Source organism: Kogia breviceps, chromosome 14 (genome assembly GCF_026419965.1).
Source record: "Kogia breviceps isolate mKogBre1 chromosome 14, mKogBre1 haplotype 1, whole genome shotgun sequence".
Lineage (NCBI taxonomy): Eukaryota > Metazoa > Chordata > Mammalia > Artiodactyla > Physeteridae > Kogia > Kogia breviceps.
This window is the reverse complement of record NC_081323.1, coordinates 62,835,172-62,860,422: the sequence shown is the minus strand read 5'-3', so window position 1 is coordinate 62,860,422 and position 25,251 is coordinate 62,835,172. Positions and strand designations below refer to the sequence as shown.

General features: G+C 50.9%; 1 protein-coding gene across 3 annotated transcripts in view; it reads right to left on the bottom strand.

Moving 5' to 3' along the window:
- SNX29 (sorting nexin 29) overlaps positions 1–25,251 on the bottom strand; it is a 545,210-nt gene that overhangs the window by 435,375 nt on the left and 84,584 nt on the right. The window lies entirely within an intron of this gene.

Below are 25,251 nucleotides of genomic sequence, written 5' to 3'. Positions count from 1 at the left end.
GAAAGGGCAGACAGGTTTTAAAGGCCGTGGCAGGAATTCAGATTTTGCCCAACGTGCAGAAAAAGCCCACTGCAGGGATCAGAGCAGGGAAGGGTGGGGTTGGGGGGTGGCCGGAGTTCACGTGCCCGCGTCCCATCTGCCCAGGTAAACCGCCCTCCTGCCGAGGACAAGTGTGCAGCGGACAAGTCTTCAGTACCTCTTTCTATGTGTCCTTGTACACGTTCCATTTATTAAAACCCTGGTCCCCGAGGGAAAAATACGCTTTTCCGTTAATAATCAGGTTTGCTCCCCCAGGCCGCCACCCATCTTTCAGGGGCCCGGGGCCCACAGACCCCAGAGGTGGCTTTAGGTACAGGCCTGGTGGGAAGTGATGGTGGACTGTGTGTCTTCAAAAGCCTTCTGGAAGGCTTCCCTGGTGGCGCAGTGGTTAAGAGTCCGCCTGCCGATGCAGGGGACACAGGTTCGTGCCCCGGTCCGGGAGGATCCCACATGCCGCGGAGCAGCTGGGCCCATGAGCCATGGCCACTGAGCCTGCGCGTCCGGAGCCTGCACTCCGCAACGGGAGAGGCCACAACAGTGAGAGGCCCGCGTACCGCCAAAAAAAAAAAAAAAAAAAAGCCTTCTGGAGACCGGGGGTTAAGCAGCCAACCCCTCACACCTGCCGCCCTCAGCGAGACACCCTCCCGTCCTTGGGGTCCTCGTGGTCCCCATGGTCCTCGTGGTGGGGCTCAGCGGGCCAGGAGGGGGCCCTGGAGGCTTGCTTCTGGGTTCCTCACAGCCTATGGTCTGAGGCATCTGTGTAAAACCCACTCATCTGGAGAGAAGAAAATCTGGGCCAAGTTCCACCTTGAAAGCTCGAAAATTAGTCTTTAATCAGACGAATACACAGGCACCGTGGTGGGCGGCAAGAGATATTAAACTGGGGAGGGCGGACCCCATTAGGGCCGGGACCAGCAGAGCAGAAGTCAACAAATAATATTTCCACCTCTGTCCTGCCTTGGGGACCTTGTGGGGGGCACGGCCCTGAGCAGGGACATGGGAAGAGAGTCACCTGAGACCGTCTGCAGCTCGAGACCGACAAGCCGCGGCTGAGAAGTCCCCACCAGCTCCAGCGCACGGCCCACAGCCCCTTCCAGGTTTCCAGCACACCTGCAAACCCCACACTCACTCTGCCCTGTGAGGAGAGCAGGCAGATGAGATCACTCCATTTTAAAGGTGAGGAAATTGGAAGCTAAACAGGCTAACCCTGGGGTCTGTAAGGATGTCCACGTCTTTCTCGTGAGAACTTCCTGGAGCCGGGGCCGGGCTTCTCAGCCGGACAGCTTCCTACCTCCGTGTCCTCTCCGTGCTCCAGGCAGTGCAGCTCCGCGGCGTGTGGACAGGGCCCCGCGTACGCGGTTAGGACCGTGCAGCAGGTGGTGAACGGAGCAGGGGCTTCAGGGTTGAGCCTGGGTTCGATCCTTGCTCCAGCGAGTACCAGCTGTGTAACTCTGAGTAGCGAACCGACCTCCCTGGTCCCCAGCGGTGGCATCTGGGCACAGGGATATGATCACCCAACTCACAGGGTTGCCGAGGGGACTGAGTAAGTTACAGGCTACAGAAGCTTCTGCCCAGACACAGTAGGTACCCCACAAGCCTGGACACCTCTAACCCTCTCCTAGAAGACGAGAGGACACGACACCTCCAAGACCCAAAGGGTTAAGGGGTGGAGCCAGAACCAGCATCCAAGTGCTCCCAGCACACCTGCTGCCGTGGTCTCCGTGGTCAGGTCATCCTGCTTTACAGAAGTCACCGACCAAGTCTTCCCAGGGCCTGGCCTGGCACTTCCCCTAAACAGGCACCGGGACCAGCACGCTAGCCCTAACAGCCAGGGGGCATTCTCCCCAGCCTCACCCCAGCCCCTTCCTCATTTCCATCAGTGCTTCTCAAAGAGTGTCAGGGAAGGTCAGGAAAAGTCAACTTCCTGTGCCACCAGGAGGGCTTCTCGTGCCCTGAGGATTGTCCAGGAAGAGCGTGACCTTCCATGCCAAGCCTGTCTGCCATCTCAGCTGGAGTGGCATCATTATCCTCTCTGGGACTGCAAACAGCAATTGACACATCAACAGGAAATCTCTGTGGCTTAACACTGACCTTTCCCTATTTCCTGTGTTTTTCTAGCAATTCCTAATACATTTCTATTTCTGTGTCTCATTACTGGGCTGCCAGTCAATCCTTGGCCTTAAAAAAAAGAAAAGCCCATGGCCGAAGTCATGTCATAGCTTCACCAGTACCTCATTCTATCACTGAAAACAAGCTCTGTAATCTCTCCAGGCTGCACTTTTTCACACACAAGATGGACGACAGAACACAGGATCATGGGGAGGATGAGTGAGGATGCGAAGGCAGAGTCCGGCCACAGGTGGGCAGTCAACACACTGACACCCACTGATTGTCTATTAATCACCTTCATTCTGTTCTGCTCACTAGACCAACAGCGATGCATCACTCACGAGCGGCACCAGGCACGACGTTGCCCACACACAGTGCATGAGAGAAGAGAGATGAGACTCAACCCCTGAGCCCACCCCCACCCTTAAAGAGCTTGCAGACTTGCCGAGGCAGCTGCCAGGCAGACAGTAAGCGTGGAGTGGAGTGACGGAGACCAGCAAAGGCGGCAGAGGCCGCCAAAAGCCTGTGCGCTGGGGAGGGCCAAGAAATCCTTCCTCAGAGGAAAGATGCCACACAAAGGCTTGGAGGGTGAGCAGCAGTTACCCCCAAATTGGGTAAGACCTCCATAACAGAGAAAACTGCTTCTGTCAGGAAGTGCACACTCAACTCCCTGGGGCCAGCCGGGCGGGGCTGCGAGGAACCGGCAACGGCCTGCTACAGGGGGCAGCCACTCTCCGGCGACCACGATGGTGCTATGCAAACATGCCCGGGGACCGCAGAGGTTCTGATTTTTCCACTGAGGTCAGATGTACTGGTTTATTGATGTTGTTTTTCACATGAAAATCTCCCAATGATTCAGTGTTGGCGACTAAATTTCTAAAAACGTTTTCAACACCGTGCAGCCCAGACGAAACCCCTCTGCAGACCACCAGTTTGGCACCTGTGGGCATAAGGGAATGCAGAAAGTGAGGGGACCACACGGTAAGCGCCGGAGAACGGTCAGCTGTTTACATGAGGGCCAAGAACACGGAATGGTGGGAGATGAGGCAGGGGCTGCTCGCGGAAGGTCCCGGACTCGATCCCCGAGGATGGGCTGCCTCTGAAGGGATTTTCAAAAGTGCCACCTATGGTGCTGGCCACGTGGATCTACGTCAGTGATAACATCTCTCACTGCTACACATGCGTGCACACGTGCAACAGCTCACATGAGAACTGCAGAATCCAGATAAGGTCTGTAGCAGTGTCAGTTCCCTGGTTTCACCAGTGTGCTATGGTTCTGTAAGACGTTATCGGGGGAAGCTTGGGGAATGGCACGTGGACATTCTCTACTACAATTTATAAATTCTTGTGAGGCTTAAAGTCTTTCAAAACAGAAAGTTTTATATATGTGTGTGTGTGTGTATGTATACACACAATTTGGGGGGATATATATATGTGTGTACATACGTTTACATCTATGTACACATAGATACATATACCCCAAAAAAGTGTGCTGGTCACATTGACCGTGCTGTCCTCCATCTGGAGCAGGGGCCATGCTCCTCTTGCACAGCTGGCTGCACTACCGTTTGGAATAAAAACATTCCCCACCTTCTCCTGCAGCTGGATGTGACCCTCTAACTACCACCAGGTGAAGTGAGGTGGGTGGCAGCGATGTTGGAAGCCTGGCGTTGTGACCTCAGGAGAAGGGGCCAGGCCTCCTCTCCCGCGGAAATGTCAACAAGGACGAGGGCACCATGGGAGAAACGACGGAGCGACCACATGAAAGGACACGGGGTCCCAAGCGGCTATGTGAGAAGAAATAAGATTCTATCCCGTTTAAACCAGTGTTACACTGGGTCCTTGTCACAGAGCGACCTCCTGCCCGATATGCTAACACATGCATCTCCTGATGAAGTGACCGATGTGTTAGCAGACTGACTGTCCAGTCCCATCCTTCAGCCCACGCGAGCCAGGAAGAGCAGGGGAAATTTACAGAGGCCAAGCCTCTCGGGTCCCGGGCGGAAGCATCTCGTGTTAAGCTGTGATCTCGCCTCAGTGTCTCTGCCGCCTGCCCCGTGTGACTTAGACGGAGATGCACGCTCTGTCCCCGTGGAGGGGCCGTCTCAGTGAAGGTGGATGATGGCAGCTCCCCCCGGAAAGCAGTCACTCTATCTCCTCCCACACAGACCAAACAGCATTAAATACGTACAACTGGGGTCCCTCGGTCCCAACTTCTCAGGTCAGTTGCCTCAACTTAACATCCACACAAAGAGGGACTTCCCTGGTGGCACATTGGTTAAGAATCCGCCTGCCAATGCAGGGGACACGGGTTCGAGCCCTGGTCCAGGAAGATCCCACATGCCGCGGAGCAACTAAGCCCATGTGCCACAACTACTGAGCCTGCGCTCTAGAGCCTGCAAGCCACCACCGCAGCCTGCGCGCCTAGAGCCCGTGCTCCACAACAAAGAGAAGCCACCACAATGAGAAGCCCGCGCACCGCAACAAACAGTAGCCCCTGCTCGCCTCAACTAGAGAAAGCCCGTGTGCAGCAACGAAGACCCAACTCAGCCAAAAAATAAATAAATAAGTAAATAAATGTATAAAAAAACAAACAAACAAAAAATATCCACACAAAGAGAACTCTGCCAACTCACCTCCGCAGACTGATCGCTCCACTTCAAGGAATGCAACAGGACCAGATGATGAATCTGGTGGGGGAAGGCAGGGGAACAGGAATCCCTGGAAACACAGACGGCACTTGTCGCCATTTTTTTGAGTTTTCTATTGCTAACTTATTACCTGAAAAAAACACATCTGCTGTGTTAAGTGATCAGTGCTACTCAGAAGAGGAAAAAAAAAAATCTAACTTAGACTCAAGGGTCAAACTTCATCAAAAATTTGTTGGTGGATTTTTTCCAGAATACTCTTTTAAAATTGGATTCTTAGTACAGTCTGGCTTCATACTTGGGTTAACTGTGGCTCTAACTGTGAAGACAATTGTTTGCTGTGTTTCTCACATTCTGAGGATGGAGGCTGACTTCCCAGAAACTCAGTGTAAGCCTCCATCTTCTCCCTGGGATGGCCAGGCAAAAAGAAGCGTTGATAAAATGCAAGCAGGTCTGAGTTTGGAGCCAACCAGACACTCCTGCAGGAGTCAGACCAACCCCATGTTCCCGGCAGACATTGGATGTGGCACAAGCCTTTGGCATCCTTTCCAGGTCCTTCTCCTCGGCATAATCTGTCTTTGGGACCTATCTCTGCAAGGCAAAGAAGGTCCTATGATATACAGCAATAAAGCCAAGGGTCACCAACTATTTCTATCAATGATTTTCACAGAAAAGGTAACCGATTTTCATGGTGATCGGCATGTCACCTATTCTGTCTGCTACAAAGAACGTTCCCGAATACAGTGCATGAAAATGATGCCCAAACCCAAAGCTAACCCTGGAGTAATCCTGGATGAAGCCACGCGGCCAGGCAACTCAGGTGGCAAGAACTTTTCCAAAAGCGCTGGCCTCAGAGACCTCCGGCATGGGTGATGTTTGTGTCTGGTGTCCATTGAGAAGATTCTCCTGGCACCTAAGTGCCCACAAGCATCAAAGGACACCTTGATTTTCAAACGAGGCTCCTAACTGTCCGATGGTCTGGGATCAAGGAGTAGCCACAGTTTCAAGGAAACAAATTCTGATCTGGGGTTGCCAGAGTGAGAGCCTCTGGAGTGAGAGCCTTCGTCTCCAGGCACGGGTTTCCAATTCCAGGAAATGGAAGTGAGGAGAAGTCATTTTTTTCAAGTATATTTCATCTTTTTACCAGTAAACATTAGAAGGGCCCTAATCACACAGTTAGGTCTCTAGGAATGAATGAATAAATTAATGATTACAAGAACATCGTGGCGAAATGATAAATGGAAACAAGGATGCATTAAAAAAGACATCAAGGGACAGCTGTGGCTAATTAAAGTTGCCAATATAAAATGATTAAAATTAATTAGGGGTCAACTGTTCATTAGAGGGAGGAATACAATGAGAGAGAAACTAAAGGTTCTGAAAGGCAAAATCGGGCAAAAAGCTACCTTAGGATGTCTCAATTTAGATGAGAAAAAAATAGCAGAGCCTTGAGCAAGGAGAACAAAAGACGTTGCCTCCTTCAGCCCAGAAAGGGCTCAAATCAGGAAGCACGATTCCTCCCCATCCTAACAGGAAGTTAAATGATAAAAAACTAAAAAGTGCTCACTCAAGAAATGGTGGTTCAAGAAGAGTGTTGAGCTGCAGAAGTAACAACTAAAAGATGAAGAGGTTCTCTTAATCCTGGGAGGAACAGGGCTAGGATAGAGAAGAGGTGGGCCAGGTCCTTCAACCATGGTCTTGTATTGCATTGATTATCTGAATTTGGAAAAAGCCCCACAGGTCATCCTCTTACACAGAGAGTCCTAGACCCGCCTCCAAGTGGCCACATCTGCTGCCTGGACCAGCTGCTCCCCCTGCCATCTCCCTGGCCCTCCAGCCACTCCCCCCAGTCAACTCTCCACTCAGTGGACACAGGTCAGATGGAGTCCCTTCTCTGCTCTGAAGTCCCCAATAGGTTCCCATCTCATTCAGATGTAAAACCTAAAGCCACCCCACCTGCCCTACCCTTACCTCCTACTGTCCAAGGCTTATTCTGCTTAAGCCACGCCCAGCACCCTCCTACCCCAGGGCCTTTGCACTGGCTGTCCCCTCTGCTGGGAACACCCTTCCTCACTCCTCTGGGCCTCTACTTGGAAGTCACCTTATCAGATGGGCCTTCACAGACAGCAGGACCCAGCAGCCCCTCTGGCCACTCTCCGTCTATGCTCTTGTTGTGCTTCATTTTGCTTCAGACAGACCCTCACTTGATACATGTTTGTGGTCTCCATGCTCCCCCACTGGAACATAAGCTCCATGTTACCTGCTAGAATGGTGGTTTTCACCTGAGTGGGCATTTGTCCCCCAGGGAACATTTGGCAATGCTGGATTTCAGGGGTCACCACTTGGAGGGAGGAGGGTACTGGCATCAAGCGGGAAGAGAACGGGGATGCTGGTAAACACCCTACAGTGCACGACAGCCCCACGACAGAGAATAACCCAACCCAAAGGCAACAGTGCCGAGGCTGAGATTCCTGCCCTAGAGACCCACTTCGTGCCTGGCACACAGGAGGTCCTCAGTAAATATTTGCTGCACGGATGCCTCCGTGAACACTGACCAGCCAGAGCAGCAGGGCACCAGGTTTGGGGGCCTGGGCGATGAGGTCCCACATGCTCCTGTCAAGGACTCCCCATGTGATGCTAGGCAAGCCCCTTCATCACCGAGCCTCAGCTTCTACTCACTAGTAAGACAGGTATGACAACAGAGCCACCTCATGGAGCTGGTGTGAGGTTAGATGAGGGAATAAACATAATGGCTTCAGAACGGTGCCTGGCCCACAGCGCACACCAAGTACCTACTATCACTTATTACGAGTCCCTTACACCTGGCATTTACTGTTCATAATGCCACCCAGAGGAATGGGTGTGTGTTGGGGGGCCTCAGATCAAAGCAGCCAGGTGCCAGGGTACTAAATCACAGAGAGGGGGTGGCCGGCAGGGGGCGGGCAGGCCAGCTTCCTGGGGCACAGGCACACCTGGGCACTCGGCTTTCTCCCCCAGGAAAGCCCCACTGAGGAGCCTCCCCTGAATCAAAAGTGCCCAGAAGGCTGGTGCAGCTTCTCCCGAAATCTGATGTTAGTCTGGACAAGAGGACCATGGCCCAGGCCGGACCGGCTGCCTTCTCAAGCTGGCAGGATGTCCCCGCACTGGGAATCAAGGCCGGCAGGGCGCTGTGGAGGGAACCCCGGGGCCAGGGAAAGCCGCCCTCCGACGGGTTGCATCTGTTCCCGTTCCCTGCAGCCTCCTTGTTCGCACTAAGTTGTGAATTCTTGGCTAAATAAAGTCAGAAAACTCAGCTGGGGCGTGCGGACCTGTGGGGAGGGGAAGAGGTCAAAACCTGCCCCGGCCGTGGCCTCCCCAAACAGCCACACCCAGGAGGACCACGTCAGGGCCACCACACGCTGAGCCACTGGCTGCCACCTAGTGCCCCGGCCACGCGGCACCAGCCCGTTGGCCCTTCCTCAGCTGAACCCTGCTCCCTACTAGATACGCACCCCAGGCAGCAGCTGCACTTCCAGGGAGAGGACGAGACTTGGGTTTCAAGAAAGGTCAGGGAGAAGGGTGGCCTGAGAACACGGAGCCAAGCCCTCAACGACAAGGACTGAACGCGCAGCCGCCCACCTCGCAGATTCAGGCACCATGCTTTACGTGCTTTATTTTTTTTTTTTTTTGCGGTATGCGGGCCTCTCACTGCTGTGGCCTCTCCCGCCGCGGAGCACAGGCTCCGGACGCACAGGCTCAGCGGCCATGGCTCACGGGCCCAGCCGCTCCACGGCACGTGGGATCCTCCCGGACCAGGGCACGAACCCGTGTCTCCTGCATCGGCAGGCGGACTCTCAACCACTGCGCCACCAGGGAAGCCCTACGTGCTTTATTTTACCAAACGTTCCCAGCAAATCTGGGAGGGATGGGTTAGCGAGTCCATTTTTCAGAAGAGAAGGCAGAGCCTCAGGAAAGTCACTGACCCTCGATCACCTACCTAAAAAACAGCCTTGAAATCTCAATGTCTCTTCCCAAGCAAGGAGCTTGGAGGGGAACCGCCAAGTCCCTGACTTTCCATTTCCACGTGGAACAAGCGCCCCCCCTTCCCCACCCCATCTCTCTGCCCCTCACTCACTGCTCCCAGGAGGGAGGGTGACTGGTCCCGATCAGGAGCCTGGGAGGAGGAACTGGGTGGGCTCCGCTCAGCCCCCTGTGGGTTCCCTCTGTCTCGGGGCCCAGCCGCTGTCCACCCACCATGGTGTATGCTCAGGAGCTGCCCCTGGGGGGTTCCCACATGACTAGTGAACTCAGAGATGGCGTTTTTGCACGCCTGCCTGCCCACAGGCTTAAAGCTCTGTTTCCAGGTCTGCTTAATTAATAACAAAGCTACCATTTTGATCTGCATCTTTCTGTCTGTCTAGAAGAGGCGACATCTAAGCTGAGTCTTAAAGGTAGAAGAAGCACTACACAAAAGGGGGTGTAGGAAGCGCGCCCTGGGCACACAGACTAGCACGGACAGAGTCAGGAGCACGTGAATCTGATAGCTGCAGAGACCCGGAGCAGCTCAGGCCTGCTGAGACATCGTGGCTTCCCAGCAAAGGGCATGGGGATGGTCAAAGGCAAGCGCCAGCTCTGTCCGTCTGACCGCCTATTCGGTCTGGCAACTGTGCCCTTCCAGGTGTTGAACCGCAAAGGTCAGAGCCCTGCAGGGGGAGCTGGGGTTGAGATGACAGGAAGGGAAACCTCACTGTGCCCAGCGGTATCTGTTGAGGCTTTCTCCCCACGTAAATGTATTAATATACCATACAAAAATGTTACTAGTCGTTTTTAAAGTTAATATTTAAGATCCAGGGGAGGAGGGGGAGGCGGAGGAAGAGGAGCTGAAGGAGGGGGAGGAGGAAGAATTGGGCCGGAGTGACACACAAGCGCCCCCTTCCATTTGCTGAGATCAGGCCCCCTAAGCCGAGCTGCTGCTCTTCACGGGTGGGTGCTACTACCTCCTGTTAGAAATAAGGAAAAGGGGGTCCAGGGAGGGTAAGGAATGAGCACAGCAGACAGCAGGGCCAGGGCTGTGGGAGCTGGGGCGTTCTCACTGCCCCCCACTTTCCATAACACAGGCCGGTGTCACCAGTTCCACCAATGCCCAGCCAGGAGACTCCCACCCCCAAGTCAAGCCTCGTAACTGCCCCCCTCTTGCAACTCTACAAAGCGAGCTGCCCTGGTTCTTCTGGTGGCATGTCTCAAACAACGCTGACACTTCAAACAAGTGTGACTGATAACTCATCCGCTGAGCAAGAAGCCTGTTTTGGATCCGCTCTGAACTGCATCAGGCTGTTACATAAGCTGCTACCAGGCCCAGCTGAGAGAGAGAGAGAGAAAATGGGAGAGCTCAAGTCCAAAGTCATCCTGGCTTAGGGGTCACGATCACCCTCACTGCAACGTGTGCAAACAAATTAGGAGTCTGAGTTGCTAAGGGGGTCAGCAGGAATGTAAGAGACCCCGACTGGAAGGATGAAATTCAAAAGGAAAAAATAAAAAATCATGTTTGGCTCAAAAAAGAACCACGAGCACAGACACGGTGCTGAGACCAGGGGAGCTCACGGCTGCCCCCTGCTTAACTGCAGTCGGGGGAGAGTTTCGCAAGGGCAGTGACACCCCCTAAAGCAGGCAGTCGCCCTGCAAGAGAAGCTCATGGAAACGCCCAAGGGAGCAGGCTGCGCAGGGGCTCCAGGCAAGGCTACACACGGCCTTCCCGGACAAGCCCCTTCACCCTCTGAACCATGGGTACCAGCGGCCCCTCCCCTGGGATCACTGTGGAGGGCAAGTGAACATGGCAGGGGACCAAGCAGCAGCATCCCCATCTCTTCTGCAGATGGGAAAAGCCCCTCCAGACCGGCTGGGCGTCCTGCAGAGTTACTCTGTCATGGGGACTCTGAACAGGCTCCCCTCCCTGGGGAGCACCCTCCCCTCCTTGTCAAGCTTCCTTCACTGCCCAGCAGCCACCAGAGCCCTTTCCTCCTCCATCACCCTCTCCTCAGCCAGCCCCCATCCTTGGTACCCTCACCCTCTTGACTCTCACCGGTTTCCCCCTTGCTGCTTGGGGAGCGAGGAAACGAAGCCTGTGTTGCTTACAATCACCCAGGCAGTAGGTTCGAGGCCTCTGGGGTTCCAGGTAAGGGGCTGAAGCTGTACTACTGATCTGAAACTCAGATTAGGATTTCCCACTTCTGGGGGACTCATTCAGGGTGGGGGTGGGGGAAGGTCACCGGGGAGGTCACGCAGTGCCCACAGGTCACAAAGAATCCATCACCCCTGAGGGCGCCAACTGCCTTCCTTTTCCCCCATCCAATGGCTCTTGGTTTCTGTATTTTATGACCACTGTTATTTCCCCTAGATTTTAAACTCCTTCTGGGGGCAGGGTCTGTGCAGTAAGAGCTCCTATCAACTAGGTAGCGAGCGCACTGGCATAAGCGCTTTATCTGTATTAACTCTTCTGGTCCTCAGAACTCGGACGCTGACTCTCTTACAATCTGCATCTGAATGATGGTGAAACCCAGGCACAGAGCTTCTGAGTGCAGAGCTGGATCACCTTCACTTTGACTCCCCAGGGTGTGGCATGTGACAGAGACTCAGTAAATGTTTGTGGGCTGAATAATAGATCGATAAAGAATTGAGACAAGTCTAAATTCCAGCTGGAACGTTCCAATTACCAAGTCAGTCGCCGAAGATCTAGTAGGTAAAAGTCAGAGGGACGTTTCCCCTTTCAAGAAACTTGCCCAACATGAGGCTTTGGGTTGGCTGTGCCAACTAGCTTCCCTCTTTGTGGTTCAGGGCCAGAGGCTCGAGCACAACCAATGTGACGGCTACTGCCCCACTACCTCCTCCTAACCTGCACCATGAAACCCTCAGCCAGGCAGGCGGCAGCTGGGGACCTCGCCATCTCCCTGGGAACACTTACTACAGCGCTCTCCAAGCTGCTGAGTGTTTGGAACTGCGTTGCCAGGCGACAAGCTGGACCTCCTCACTAGTATTGAGAATCCCTTCCAACAACAGCCGGGAGAAGAACAAGGCCTACTGACAACTGAGGATGTTTTTCTTGCCCCCTCTGCCCTGGCTCAAGATCAAAAGTGGGAAGAAATCAAAAGGGAACAATCACGGGCTTCCCTGGTGGCGCAGTGGTTAAGAATCTGCCTGCCAATGCAGGGGACACGGGTTCAACCCCTGTTCCAGGAAGATCCCACATGCCGCAGAGCAACTGAGCCCGTACTCCACAACTACTGAGCCTGTGCTCTAAAGCCCGCAAGCCACAACTACTGAGCCCACGTGCCACAACTACTAAAGCCCGTGCACCTAGAGCCTGTGCTCCACAACGAGAGAAGCCACTGCAATGAGAAGCCCACACACCGCAAGGAAGAGTAGCCCCCGCTCACCGCAACTAGAGAAAAGCCCGCGCGCAGCAATGAAGACCCAACACAGCCAAAAATAAAATTTAAAAAATTAAAAAATTAAAAAACCCCAAAACAAAAGGGAACAATCAGGCTGATTATCTGGGCTTAACTCTATCCACTACCTATCACTGCACACCCCCCAAAATGGAAAAAGAAGGCAATGATTAGGATTCAAGTGCTGAATAAATATCCCTGGATAATCAATTATATCTCATGAAAAGCAATTACAAAGGAGAACTATCTTCTAATTAACTGTATATTCCATTTCAAAACAGGACCAGACACCTAAACCTCCCCTTCAGAAAGTCACTGGCAACGTACGGCGATAGCTGTGCTAATGGCGAGTAGGATGGTCTGTGTGTGGGTGATGTTTTCATCTAGAAAAGACCATCGTTCCCCCCACCCCTTCACCGTTAAAACAGGACACCAGCGCTGTACATCAAAAATTGAGCGAGGGCTTCCCTGGTGGCGCAGCGGTTGAGAGTCCGCCTGCCGATGCAGGGGACACGGGTTCGTGCCCCGGTCCGGGAGGATCCCACGTGCCGCGGAGCAGCTGGGCCCATGAGCCATGGCCGCTGAGCCTGCGCGTCCGGAGCCTGTGCTCCGCGGCGGGAGAGGCCACATCAGTGAGAGGCCCGCGTACCGCAAAAAAAAAAAAAAAAAAAATTGAGCCAGCAACAACCCCCAGAAGGAAGGCGGGGAGGGGGAGGCAGAGAAAGAGTCAGGGCGCCCCCTGGTGGCTCCAGTGCTGCTCTTCCTACAACAGGCAGAGATGCACGCTGAGCCGCTTTCTTGCAACTTCCAGCTCCCAGGTCATCATGTTGATATATTCAAAGAAATTAATTTGAGAGTAGAAACTCATTTTCTAAAGAGAAAGTGGAGGAACGTAAGGCTGACAGGAATGCCAATAAATATCAACTGAAGGAATTTTCAATAAGTTCCAATAAAATACTACCAATGAGCTACACATGCTGAGTGTGACTGCAGCTATCAGGCTGGGATCATTTACTCTGATACCTTCTACAGGTGTTTATCCTTATGCACCCTTCAGCCCGCCTAAATCACCTTCAGTGCAGGGGTGATGGAACTAAACAGCTCCCAAGTACACAGAGAATAAACCTTTCTGGGATCTGTCATTTCATTCAGGTTCATTTTTATCCTGTTTCATTCCCTGAACCATGCAGGAGGCAGGTGGCTTAAAAAAATGTGTAAAATAAACTATGATTCCTGGAAAATAGCCCCACTGCCTATTCAGGGTTTCTCATCCTTGGCACTGACATTTGGGGCTGGATAATTTTCCAGTGTGGGGCCTGTCCCATGTGCTGGGGGATGTATGGCAGCATCCCTGGGGTCACCCACTAGATGCCGTAGCATCCCTACCCCAGTGTGACAACCAAAAACGTCCCCAGACACTGCCAAATGCCTCCTGGGGGTTGAAATCGCCCCTGGCTGAGAAGCACTGTCCTTATCTGATCTCACTTCCATTCTTGAGACCACCGGCCTCACAGAAAGAGTGTACAGCTTCATCTCCTCTAGAGGAGAGGGAAGTTAAGGAGGAGGTGCCACAGGAAGGCACCTTGAGGGGCCTCTGCAGGAGGGATGGTGTCACTAAAACAGGAAATCAGATCTATCCACCTGCAGTTCAACAAGAAGGCCCAGATACTGTTTTCGGGATGACTAGCCAGCAATGTACCCTTTGAGGACGTTAACAATAAAATAGCACCTACCAGTCGGTGAGCATTTACTATGCCAGACACCCTTCATATTCGTGTTCTTTTCCATTTTTCCTATCGAGGTATAATTTATATAAACTATGTTGAGCATTTTTCACGTATTCATTCACTTAATCCTCACGACCCTGTCAGATGTGTACTATTAGCAGACTCATTTTACATAGAGAACACTGAGGCATGGACAGGTTAAATAACTTCCCACTGCTAATCTGTGGATGGAGATGGCTAAAAACACAGCCAGTCTAGCTGGAAGGATCATCAGGGAGCAGAATGGCAACAGTGAGAATAATGATATTGCAATTATTAGGGCTGCAGCAGACACTAGGTGCAATTATCACAAAGTGTTTCTTTTTTTTTTTTAAACATCTTTATTGGAGTATAACTGTTTTACAATGGTGTGTTCGTTTTTCCTTTACAACAAAGTGAATCAGTTATACATAATACATATGGTCCCATATCTCTTCCCTCTTGTGTCACCCTCTCTCCCACCCTCCCTATCCATCACAAAGTGTTTCTTATTTATTTTTCTAAAGTCTGCAATCCTTTGAAGGAGAGTGATGAAAGCAAAGGACCTTCTCCCCAGGAAAATCCACATATGAGCACAAACACACAGACATAATTTTGCACACAACTGCAAAAGGCTTCTGAAGTCTCCCAAACTATCTATGGGCCTCCCAGGAAGCACCCAGACAATATATTCTAGGCTCTGTGCTAGACACAACATAGACTTCAGAAAAATCCTGCAAGCAGGTAATATGACCTCCACTTCATGGATTGGGAAACTGAGTTCAGAGAAGTTAAGGCCTTTGCCCAAGGTCACACAGCTCTTGAACAGCAGCACTGTGGTCTGCCTGACTCCAGCATTCCTTCCTCCCCAAAAGGCTGCCTTCACAACTCAATTCGTCCATGACCCCACACCAGGGCACTACAAAAAAGGATGCGCAAAGGACAGAAAGGATTTACACGTCTGATCTAGCAGCGCTGATGACAGAAATTTGGCAGTGATGATATAAGGGCTGCTGGCCTCACAGAATGAAAACCTAAAGGTGACATTTGCCTTTCGCAAAGACTATTCTCCTTTACACGTTCTGGAAGACAACGTCGTTTCAAAGCAGTCCCCAGGAGCCGGGACCCTCACACAGATACCATCCCGTCTCTCCAACCCGTCATGCTTCCTACACCGAACAACACCTGGCCCAGAGTAGAAGAAGTTACAGGCCAAATGTCTGAGCCAGTATGTTTTTTTTGTTTGTTTGTTTTTTTGCGGTACGCGGGCCTCTCACTGCTGCGGCCTCTCCCGTTACGGAGCACAGGCTCCAGACGCTCAGGCTCAGCAGCCATGGCTCACGGGCCCAGCTGCTCCGCGGCATGTGGGATCTTCCCGGACTGGGGCTCGAACCTGTGTCCCCTGCATCGGCAGGCGGACTCTCAACCACTGCACCACCGGGGAAGCCCCGTGAGCCAGTATGTTTATGAATACCCGCTCCCCCTGCCGAAGGTCACTCAAAGCCAAGGCAACAGTCAACAAAGGAGAGAGTCAGCAAGGGGAAAATGAAGGCATCTGCCTTGCTATTGGGGCGGCCAACAAGACCAGGCATGATGCTAGAAACATCCAGACTTCGACAACCTGGTTCTGGAATGGTTGCAGAAGGAGGATGTGAGTATCATGACTCTTTTCTCAGAACAGACGGCTAGAAGCCCAAGGAATCCTGGAGGGCGGCCTCCTCCACTTTACAGTTGGGGAAACTGAGGCCCAGAGAGGTGCAGGGACCCACTACTATAAGGGCCGGAATCAGAGCCAAATGCTCCCGATAACCCAAGCTGGCGCTCCTTCCACCCCAGTCGCCCCCTCCCTGACTCAACAGGGGAAAAGGGGAAACATTCACTCACTCCTTCACTCTGCGGGCAGCTCACAGCTCTAGGTTTTTACCGCGGCCCAAGCTAGAGATGCAAAGGTGATGAAAACAGACGTGGGCCCACCCTTGGGGAACTGACTTTCAATTCATTCCTACGAAGCCTTTGTAAGTTTTTCCTGCATGTTAGAACTAGAATAAACATTCGTTCCTCCCTTCCTCGCACCTTCAACTAAAGTGTCTTGAGCAGCAAGTCCATGGCAGGCAGGGTTTCAGGCACCGGGGCCTTGGAGTGAAAAGGCTGGCCAGGCGCCTGCCCTGGAGGAGCTCACCTTCCAGGGGTGGGAAAAGAAACAAACAGTACACTCGGGCCGCAGGGGCTTCGGAAGCCTGGCGCCCTCAGACACAAAGTGGGTGATAAGGCGTGGGTGATGGAAGCAGACGGGCAGTCAGGGAAGGGAAGCCTCTCCAAAAGGGTCATTTCAACAGACCTGAATGGTTCCCTCCGAGGGCAGAGAATTCCAGAAGCTGAGGGTGTTCAGGAACAGCAGGGGGGTGGGGGTGAACCCCAGCTCCCCTACGTGCTCACAATGGGACCTTCACTGCAGCCTCTCTCGGCCTCTGCTTCTCCAACTATAAAATGAAGCCAACACTCCCACTTTGCAGGGATGCTGTGAAAACTGAGTGATAGTAGAAGTATAGCCTGATTCACAGTAAGAAAATAAATGAGGAGCTATCCATATTATTAATCTTTTCCAGGCACTCCTGAAGGGAGATCTGGAATTACCCCAGAAATAGGTATGAACTTGCAGCTGGATCTGATATCTGAAGACTGCCAGATGTCATCTGGAAAGAACCAGCATGGAAACGTGAGACTCCAGAATTCTAGGAGTTTGGCTCTGACTAGGGTTTACAGCGTGGACCCTTGGAGCTACTGAACAGGTTCAGAACTGATCTCCAAAGGGGGTCTCCAAAAAAGATTTCAGGGCTTCCCTGGTGGCACAGTGGTTGAGAATCCACCTGCCGATGCAGGAGACACGGGTTCGTGCCCTGGTCCGGGAAGATCCCACATGCCGCGGAGCGGCTGGGCCCGTGAGCCATGGCCGCTAGGCCTGCGCGTCCGGAGCCTGTGCTCCGCAACGGGAGAGGCCACAACAGTGAGAGGCCCGCATACCGGAAAAAAAAAAAAAAAAAAAAAAGATTTCAGAAGAGCTGGCCTCCCTGGAGTGATGCCACCGGCTGACACCCACACATGGTGAGATGACGCTGGACCCGGCGCTGATTCTCTCTCACTGACCTGGGTCCTTGGCCTCCCCAGGCAATGACCTGACTCTGAAGAACTAGAATGGCAATGCTCACCACCTGTGGAAGCTTCTCAATACAAGACCAATCGTACAACACCTGGTTTGGGGCTCAGGTTTTGTGCCTTCCGGCATTAGTGCAGTTAACCCTCCAAACGGCCCTGAAAAGCCAGCGTTAAGTGTCTTCATTTTACAAATGAGGAAACGGGGCCCAGAGAATCTGGGAATAAAGAAAGAGCAACCTAGCTGGGAAGTACTGCAGCTGGGGCTTGACCCCAGCATGGCGGCTCCAGATCACGCCCCCCAAACCTCCCCCACTCTGCTCCCCTGCAGCCCTTAGCACGTCTCTCTGAATTATGGGTGTCAGCACACCATACTTGGGGCACCCACTAGGGACTGTCAGCAGCTTGAGAGAGTTAGGACACCCAAGTCAACCCAGGAGTCCCCACCCTGTGAGGCACAAGGGAGGCCCTGCAACAGCCACTCAGGTGAGGAAGGGCCATCGGAAAGGGGGAAGGAAGGCACACAAGTGAACAGCTTGCCCTTTGCAAGACCAAGTGGGGAAAGTCACGTCACTCCTGCATCAGGCCCTCTGCCGGCTGCCTGCTGCACTTGGGATAAAATCCAGCACCCTCCTGCTCGGCTCTCCGAGAAGCCACCAAACCCAGCCAAAGTCACCAAAGCCACCAATCCTGGCCCAGTCCCCTCATCCGGCAGCCTCAGTCCCACTATCTCCCAAGAGACAGCTTCCCTGGTAACCCATCTTAAAACAGCCCCCCACGTGTGTCTGTCCTCCCACTGGTGTGGCGAGTCCCCAGGGCAGGACTCTGGCCTCTTGCTCAGCAGGTCACAGCCCAGGAGCAGCACAATGTCTGTCATCTGGTCATCACGGGCACAAAGAGTTCTGGAATGGATGGAAAACAATCTAACAGAGAAAGAAAGAAAGAGAGAGAAGGAAGGAAAGAAAGGGAAAGAAAGAAAGAAAGAAAATAAAGAAGAAAGAAAGAAAGAGAAAAAAAGGATAAAAAGAAAGGAAGTGCACTTTTTTCTTCGTCAGGACAAGCACTCCCAAAAATCTGCTAAGAGGGCAGATCATGTGTTAAGTGTTCTTAATCAATCAATTGATCAATAGAGTGGGAGGAAACTTTGGGAGGTGATGGATATGTTTATGGCATAGATTGTGGTAATACCATTTAATGAGTATTAATCATGATCATAATTATTACTGAGCACCAAGAGCCCCTCCTATGCCATCCCCATGAACCACATTTGCCTATGAGTCCTCAGTACTAGCTATTCTGCTTGTTATCACACAGACTAAAGCACTCCCGGCCAAAAGCAGAGACACCTGTTATTCCAAAAGACTCACGGCTCTGGGTCTGGGTCAGTCTCCATCACGACAGCTCACATAGCTTCTCTCTTGCCCATGACCCCCATCTCCCCTCTAGGACCCCAGATTAGGACCCTAGGACTATTTAATCCAAAACTCTGTTGAAACATCGTTGCCACCAATTGAGTTTAAAAGAATGTCAAAAGTTAAATGGAACTGCAAAATAGAAAATGGAATTTTATTCATGATAAAATTTGGTGTCTGGAGTAAGTCATCTTAAACAGCAAATGATGACAAGGTGGAAAGCTATTTTGTGCCAGTTCCAAGATGGTATGAGAAGGCCTGCTGGGTATTTTTTAAAGGCATTAGAGGTTAACAACACGGATTTCTTGTGTCTAATTTCACTTCAAAAGTACACGACTTCCGGGCTTCCCTGGTGGCGCAGTGGTTGAGAGTCCGCCTGCCGATGCAGGGGACACGGGTTCGTGCCCCGGTCCGGGAAGGTCCCACATGCCGCCGAGCGGCTGGGCCCGTGAGCCGTGGCCGCTGAGCCTGCGCGTCCGGAGCCTGCGCTCCGCAACGGGAGAGGCCACAACAGTAAGAGGCCCGCGTATCGGGAAAAAAAAAAAATAATAATACACGACTTTCTTTTGCTTCCATTTCAGTATATTAGGCAAACTGCTTTTCTATTTACCCATTAAAAATGAGGTCATATTTTGATCCCATAAAAGAGAGACAAAGAATTTTGAGATAAAGGTGGAGAAAAAAGAAAGGGAGAGGGAGTTTAAAGGATTTGAATAACAATCATCACCATTTATTATTTCAGGTAGATGTGAAAATGATAACCTCTGGTGAAATTCCCTGAACCATCTACAACGAAAAGCACACCAAGAGTTGCAAAGGTCATGTGCTCTGAGGAGGAAAAGGTAGCGATGGGGAAGAGAAACTACAGGGCTAGTTCCTGGACCAACCACTAGGTGGCACAATAACCTGGACAACTTGGTCGTCACCTGGGGCATCTGGGGTGTTAGTGGAAAGGGGTGAACTGGAAGGCGGAGAAGCAGCAACTTGCAAAGAGTGGCTGGTAATGAACGGGAGGTCAGCAGTCCCGGCGTCACAGCCCCACTAACCCTCAGTGTCTCAGTCCATTCAGGCTGCAGTAACAAAACACAGCAGACCAGGTGGCTTATAAACAACAGGAATGTGTTGTTCACAGTTCTGGAGGCCGGAAGACCGAGGTCAGAGCACATGGCAGAAGGGGGCAAGGGAGCTCTCTGGCACCTCTTTTGTGAGGGTTCTGCCCTTGGGACCTAATCACACCTCAAAGGCCCCCATCTCTTAATATCATCACATTGGACATTAGGATTTCAAAATATAAACTTGGGGAGGGGACACATTCAGACTCTAGTACTCAGAGCAAAAAGTGCCCCTGAAAATAAACAAGTTTGGTATGCTCATCCTAAAAACCTAGTGTCCTCACCCAGGAATCCCTTGCTCTATTAAAAAAATAATGACGAAAATCATTTAAGGCTCTCAGACCTGGATGCCCACCCATTACCGGCAGCACTGCATGCCCTGGCTGGGTGATGGCAGAAAAACTCTTTAGGTCATCTGGACTTGGGAGTAAGGAAACCTGGGTCCGTCACCAGCTTCACCCCTTACACGTCCTAGCAACCACACCCTGAACACAGGAGACACTCAATAAATTGAATGATATCCCAGCTGTAAGGCCTCGGGCAAGTTATTTAACCTCACTCAGCCAGTTTTCTTAAACAGAAAGAGTGATGTTATCTGCAGGAGGCTGCTGGGGGATTAAATGAGAAAACAGCGTTTTAAACACTTAGGCACACTGTAGGATCTACTAAAGCAGGTTATTATTTTACTAGGTCACATTCTTACACAATATGATTGTCGGCCCCTCCTTTCGACCTCCTCCCCGAGCCACCAGCTCCAAGAGCAGCCAGGATCGACTGTTGGAGTCACATCCCCCCTTTTCTCCTTTGCCCTCCCAAGTCAGGCAGAACATCCAATGAGGGACCACACCCCAAGCCAACAACTCACACCAGGGATACAAATGTTAAACAAAAGCGGGAAGAGGGGCTGCCCTGGAGGGAATGCAAAGCCACCCAACCACAAAGGATAATTTTCCAGGCCCGAGAAAGTAGAAAAAAATGCATTCACATGTTAGCACCTAGTGTTGGCGGAGGGTAAAGAAATGCAGCTGTCATACTCCTGGCAACTCAGAACACAAGTGGCTGTTGAGAACTAGCCCATAAATATGGCCCAACCTTGGCCTCCTACCCCACAAATTTACCACAAAGGAATGCTTAAGCAGAAAAAAATAATAGCCAATATTCTTAGAGTGCACTTACTAATAGCACTCTTCAATTCTTCCTTACAATGAACGAAGAAACTCACTGGGGAGAAAAAAAACCTGGCTGGTGATCCTCCCAAAAAGTAACCTAGCAAATTGTAATAAATCAAGTGATGGGCTATGATGCAGCCATCTGTGAACAGAGAATGTTGCCTGCCACTCTAGGTCTACAAGGATCAAGCCACTGGCAACTGCAGCCGACCCTGCCGTGGAATGCTGCCCTGAGGACAATCCAGGATGGAGAAAAACAGGAAGAATTCTGTGCTTTGGATAGTGGCCCTACATAAGATGCATACCTAAGGGATCATTTCAACGAGCCCAGAGGCTTGCATCTTCCCATGCATAGAAAAGCACTAGAATCATTAAACGGAGATGTCTGGTTTCTGTGATTAACAGTAGTCTCCTGATGTTCAACTATATGTTTTTTTTTCCCAGCAAAAAATTCCTATATATCCTAACTCCTCCCTTACCCCTTCTGAGCAGTTTCTCAGAGCGACCTGAGAAGCTGTGTCCTGGCCTATAGTCCTCAGTAAGATACCCGAATAAAACAACTCGCAACTTTTAGGTTGTGCGTTTTTTCTTCAGTCAACACATTCAAAAGGACTACGGGGAGATGAGGGAAAAAAGGGCAACTGTGATATATGGTAAGAGCTGAATACAAAATAAGCACATCGACAATAGCTAACATTCATGACTCTTACCTCTGTGATCTAAATACTTCTCTAAGCAAATCACGGTCAATCTTCACAACGACCATACGAGACAAGTATTCATCGAATCCTTATGTTTAGACAAGCAAACAAGAGCCTGGGAGGTTTAAGAACTTGAACCTGAGCAGCCTGGTTTCAGAGCATGTCCTCCTAAAGCAACAGGCACACTGCAATTCCAACCAGCTACAACTCTGCACGCCCCAAATCCAGGATCGCAAATTCACCTGCAGGAATGGAAAGGACCTCTGAGGCAGAATTACGGGTGTCTGGGTTTGCTCGTAACTGTCTTTACTACTCCCCTCAATAATTAACTTTTCATAACAGGCTTTTGTGTTTTCTTAAGTACCAAAGGGCCTGAAGAGAGAGCAGTAATGGGGGTGTGATCACACATCTTCTCTTGGGCACTAAATAACAATGATATATGCCCCCAAAAGCCTGGGACAAAACCCTTTGCCATTTCAGAGACATGCAAGCGGGGGAGGTTGCTTGGCAGAGGACTTGTTGATTACCCGCAGCACCAAGTACACAAGCTCCAGCTCGAGCCACCTGGCCTGATTATACAGTGCAGGCCAGGAGCCACTTGATGATGGGACATGAGGGAAACACTCTCCGCTCCAGGGAACAGAGCTGGGGTTCCTCTGACAGGCTCTTCTGGGGTTTGTGAGAGTCGGGCATCTCCTCTGGAGTGCAATCCTAGATGCTTCACATGCTGGGATGCAGTTCTCATCCTGAACTTGGAGAGCTCTTGGGACACCACTCCTGGGACACCCGCTGTTATGGACTGAATTGCATGCCTCCCAAATTCATGTTTTGACTGTATTTGGAGGTAGGACCTTTAAAGAGGTAATTAAAGCATCCTTATAAGAGGAAGAGACACCAGGGATGCGTGCTCACAGAGAGAAGGTCATCAAGCCAGGGAGAGAGGCCTCACCAGAAACCAAGACTGCCGGCGCCTTGATCTTGGGGGACTTCCAGCCTCCAGAACTGTGAGAAATAAATTTCTGTTGTCTAAGCCACCAGTCTGTGGTATCTTGTTACAACAACCCTAGCAAAGTAACACACCCTGGATACCCAAGATAGACTCGCTCTTCTTATTTTTTGGCGATGACACAGGAGGCAGGGGCAGGATGGGGAGGGTACAAGTCAAAACCACCCACCGCTCAAAATTTCTCAGGATTCTGATCTCCCGTCTGGAACACCCACAGGACAGACCACAGTGTTGTCCCCTGAAGGTTCCCTGAAATTTACAGCCACCGCAGAAAACAGAACCCCCTCCCGCCATACACACTTATCACCCACAAACCACACCGCTACAGGGTGTCGAGGGTCAAAACGTGGATGTAGTGACATTTTTCTTCAGAGATGCAGGTTGTAAAGTCTGGGTATGCCTCTATTTGCCAAAGATACCAAATAAGAACACCGGATTTACATTTTTAGAAAAGTGTACGACTAAAAACAAGAAAAACAGTCTAAATCCCTGCCATCAGCATCACTCGAGTGCGCTCAGAGGCATGTCCTTAGTGAAAACACACAAGCAGGGCCAACACCCTTCTCAAGGTCAAGATGGCTGAGGGAGACCTGCAGACCACGATCTCTGTCGACCCCAAGAGCAGCTGACAAAGAGAATTGTGTCTGAGATGGCGGGACCTCATGCCAGGGGGCAGGCGACCTACGCGGAAGCACAGTGCTAGGTACCACAGGGCGGGGGGAAGTGGCGGTGTGGAGACGCCTGTATCCCTACAAATGGTGCCTAGGATGAGGTGTCTATGAAGCCTGGCCTCCACATCCTCAATTTCGGGGTCTTTAGAGTAGATGCACTTCAGGGCCAGGGTAAAGTCTCACCCCTCTAGGTCAAGGTGTGACCCACGTGAAGAGGCAGCACTGCAGGTGTTAGAAAGACAAGGCATCAAATAACAGGGAGCCATAGAGAGAACTCCTCTTCCCTTTCCCACTCCTGATGATGTCAGGAAAAATACCTGAGTGGATTAGCACTGAGATACCTTCTCATGCTTGGACAGGCAACAGCATCCAGGCTAAATACTAACACTGGTTCCTTTTCTTGTCTTTATTTTCACAGTTACCTACTATTTAAGTCAACTAAGAGTAGCTCTCCATTTATAGTAAGCATATAAAATTCCATTTGTAAATAAAAGCATTCAGGTTTCTCAGGGGCACCCATTTTTTTAAAATGGTAGGGTAGGTAATAGTACAGAGGTAAATAAATAACTGAAATTTGAAAACCAGTGATCTTAGTGTTCTTCTGGCCCGTGTGTCCCACACACTGGCAGATATAGAAATATCTGCTCAGGGCTTCCCTGGTGGCGCAGTGGTTGAGAGTCCGCCTGCCGATGCAGGGGACACGGGTTCGCGCCCCGGTCTGGGAAGATCCCACATGCCGCGGAGCGGCTGGGCCCGTGAGCCATGGCCGCTGAGCCTGCCCGTCCGGAGCCTGTGCTCCGCGACGGCGGGAGAGGCCACGTCAGTGAGAGGCCCGCGTACCGCAAAAAAAAAAAAAAAAAGAAATATCTGCTCAGCTGAACCCGAGGCTGAGAGGTGCCAGCGTAAACCGCATGCCTTGGTTACTCACAGTGAGACCACCCAATCCCCACACCCCAACCTCACAGCGCCTACTCATTTCCCTCCTCATCCTTGAATCAGAATGCTGGTTGCCCCCCCGAACCCTTCTTCCTTCCTTAGCCACGGGTGGGTTTTTTTTTTGGCATGGGGTGGGTGGGTGGACGGATAGGACACACTGCCTCCTTAGCAGCCAGGGGAGGCCTCGGGATGGATGTTGGCCACACAAGTGGGAACCTGTGTGCACCTTCTAGGAAGGGTCCTTACAGCTTGGGGGAGGGGAGAAGTTTACCTTTTTAGTGTCACAGACCCATTCCACAGTCTGGTGATGAAGCCCGTGGGCCTCTTCTCAGAAAAATGTTTTAAAATACATAAAATAAAACACCCAAGATTACAAAGGAAACTGATTAAATTGAAATAGAATTATTAAAATGTAAAAAGGAAAAGTGATACACTAATATACAGGATTTTTTATCACATTAAAAAAACTACTGTATCTTCCAGCAGAAATGACATTGTGAGATTTTGCCATATCACTGTTGATACAGGTGCCTGTGACTTCTATCAGTGACCAAGTCACCAATTTTGCTAAGGCTACTAAGGTTCCTATGGTTTGCTGCTACTTTCATAATTAAAGAAAATGCAACCTAATTGTCCATCGACAGATAAGTGGATAAAGAAGATGTGAAATACACACACACACACACACACACAATGGAATATTACTCAGCCATAAGAAAAGAATGAAATTTTGCCATTTGTAGCAACACAGATGCAGGGTACTATGCTTAGTGAAATAAGTCAGACAGAAAAAGACAAATACTGTACGATATCACTTATATGTGAAATCTTACAAATAAAACAAACAAATGAATATAACAAAACAGAAACAGACACAGATACAGAGAACAAACTAGTGGTTACCAGTGGGGAGAGGAAAGGGGGAGGGCAAGATGGGGGGAGGGGTAAGCAGTACAAACTACTAGGGATAAAATAAACTACAAGGACATATTGTACAGCACAGAGACTATAGCCAATGTATTACAATAACTTATATGAAGTATAATCTATGAAAATTTTGAATCACTATGTTGTACACCTGAAACTAATAATATTGTAAACAACTACACTTCAATTGAAAAATCAAGTAAAA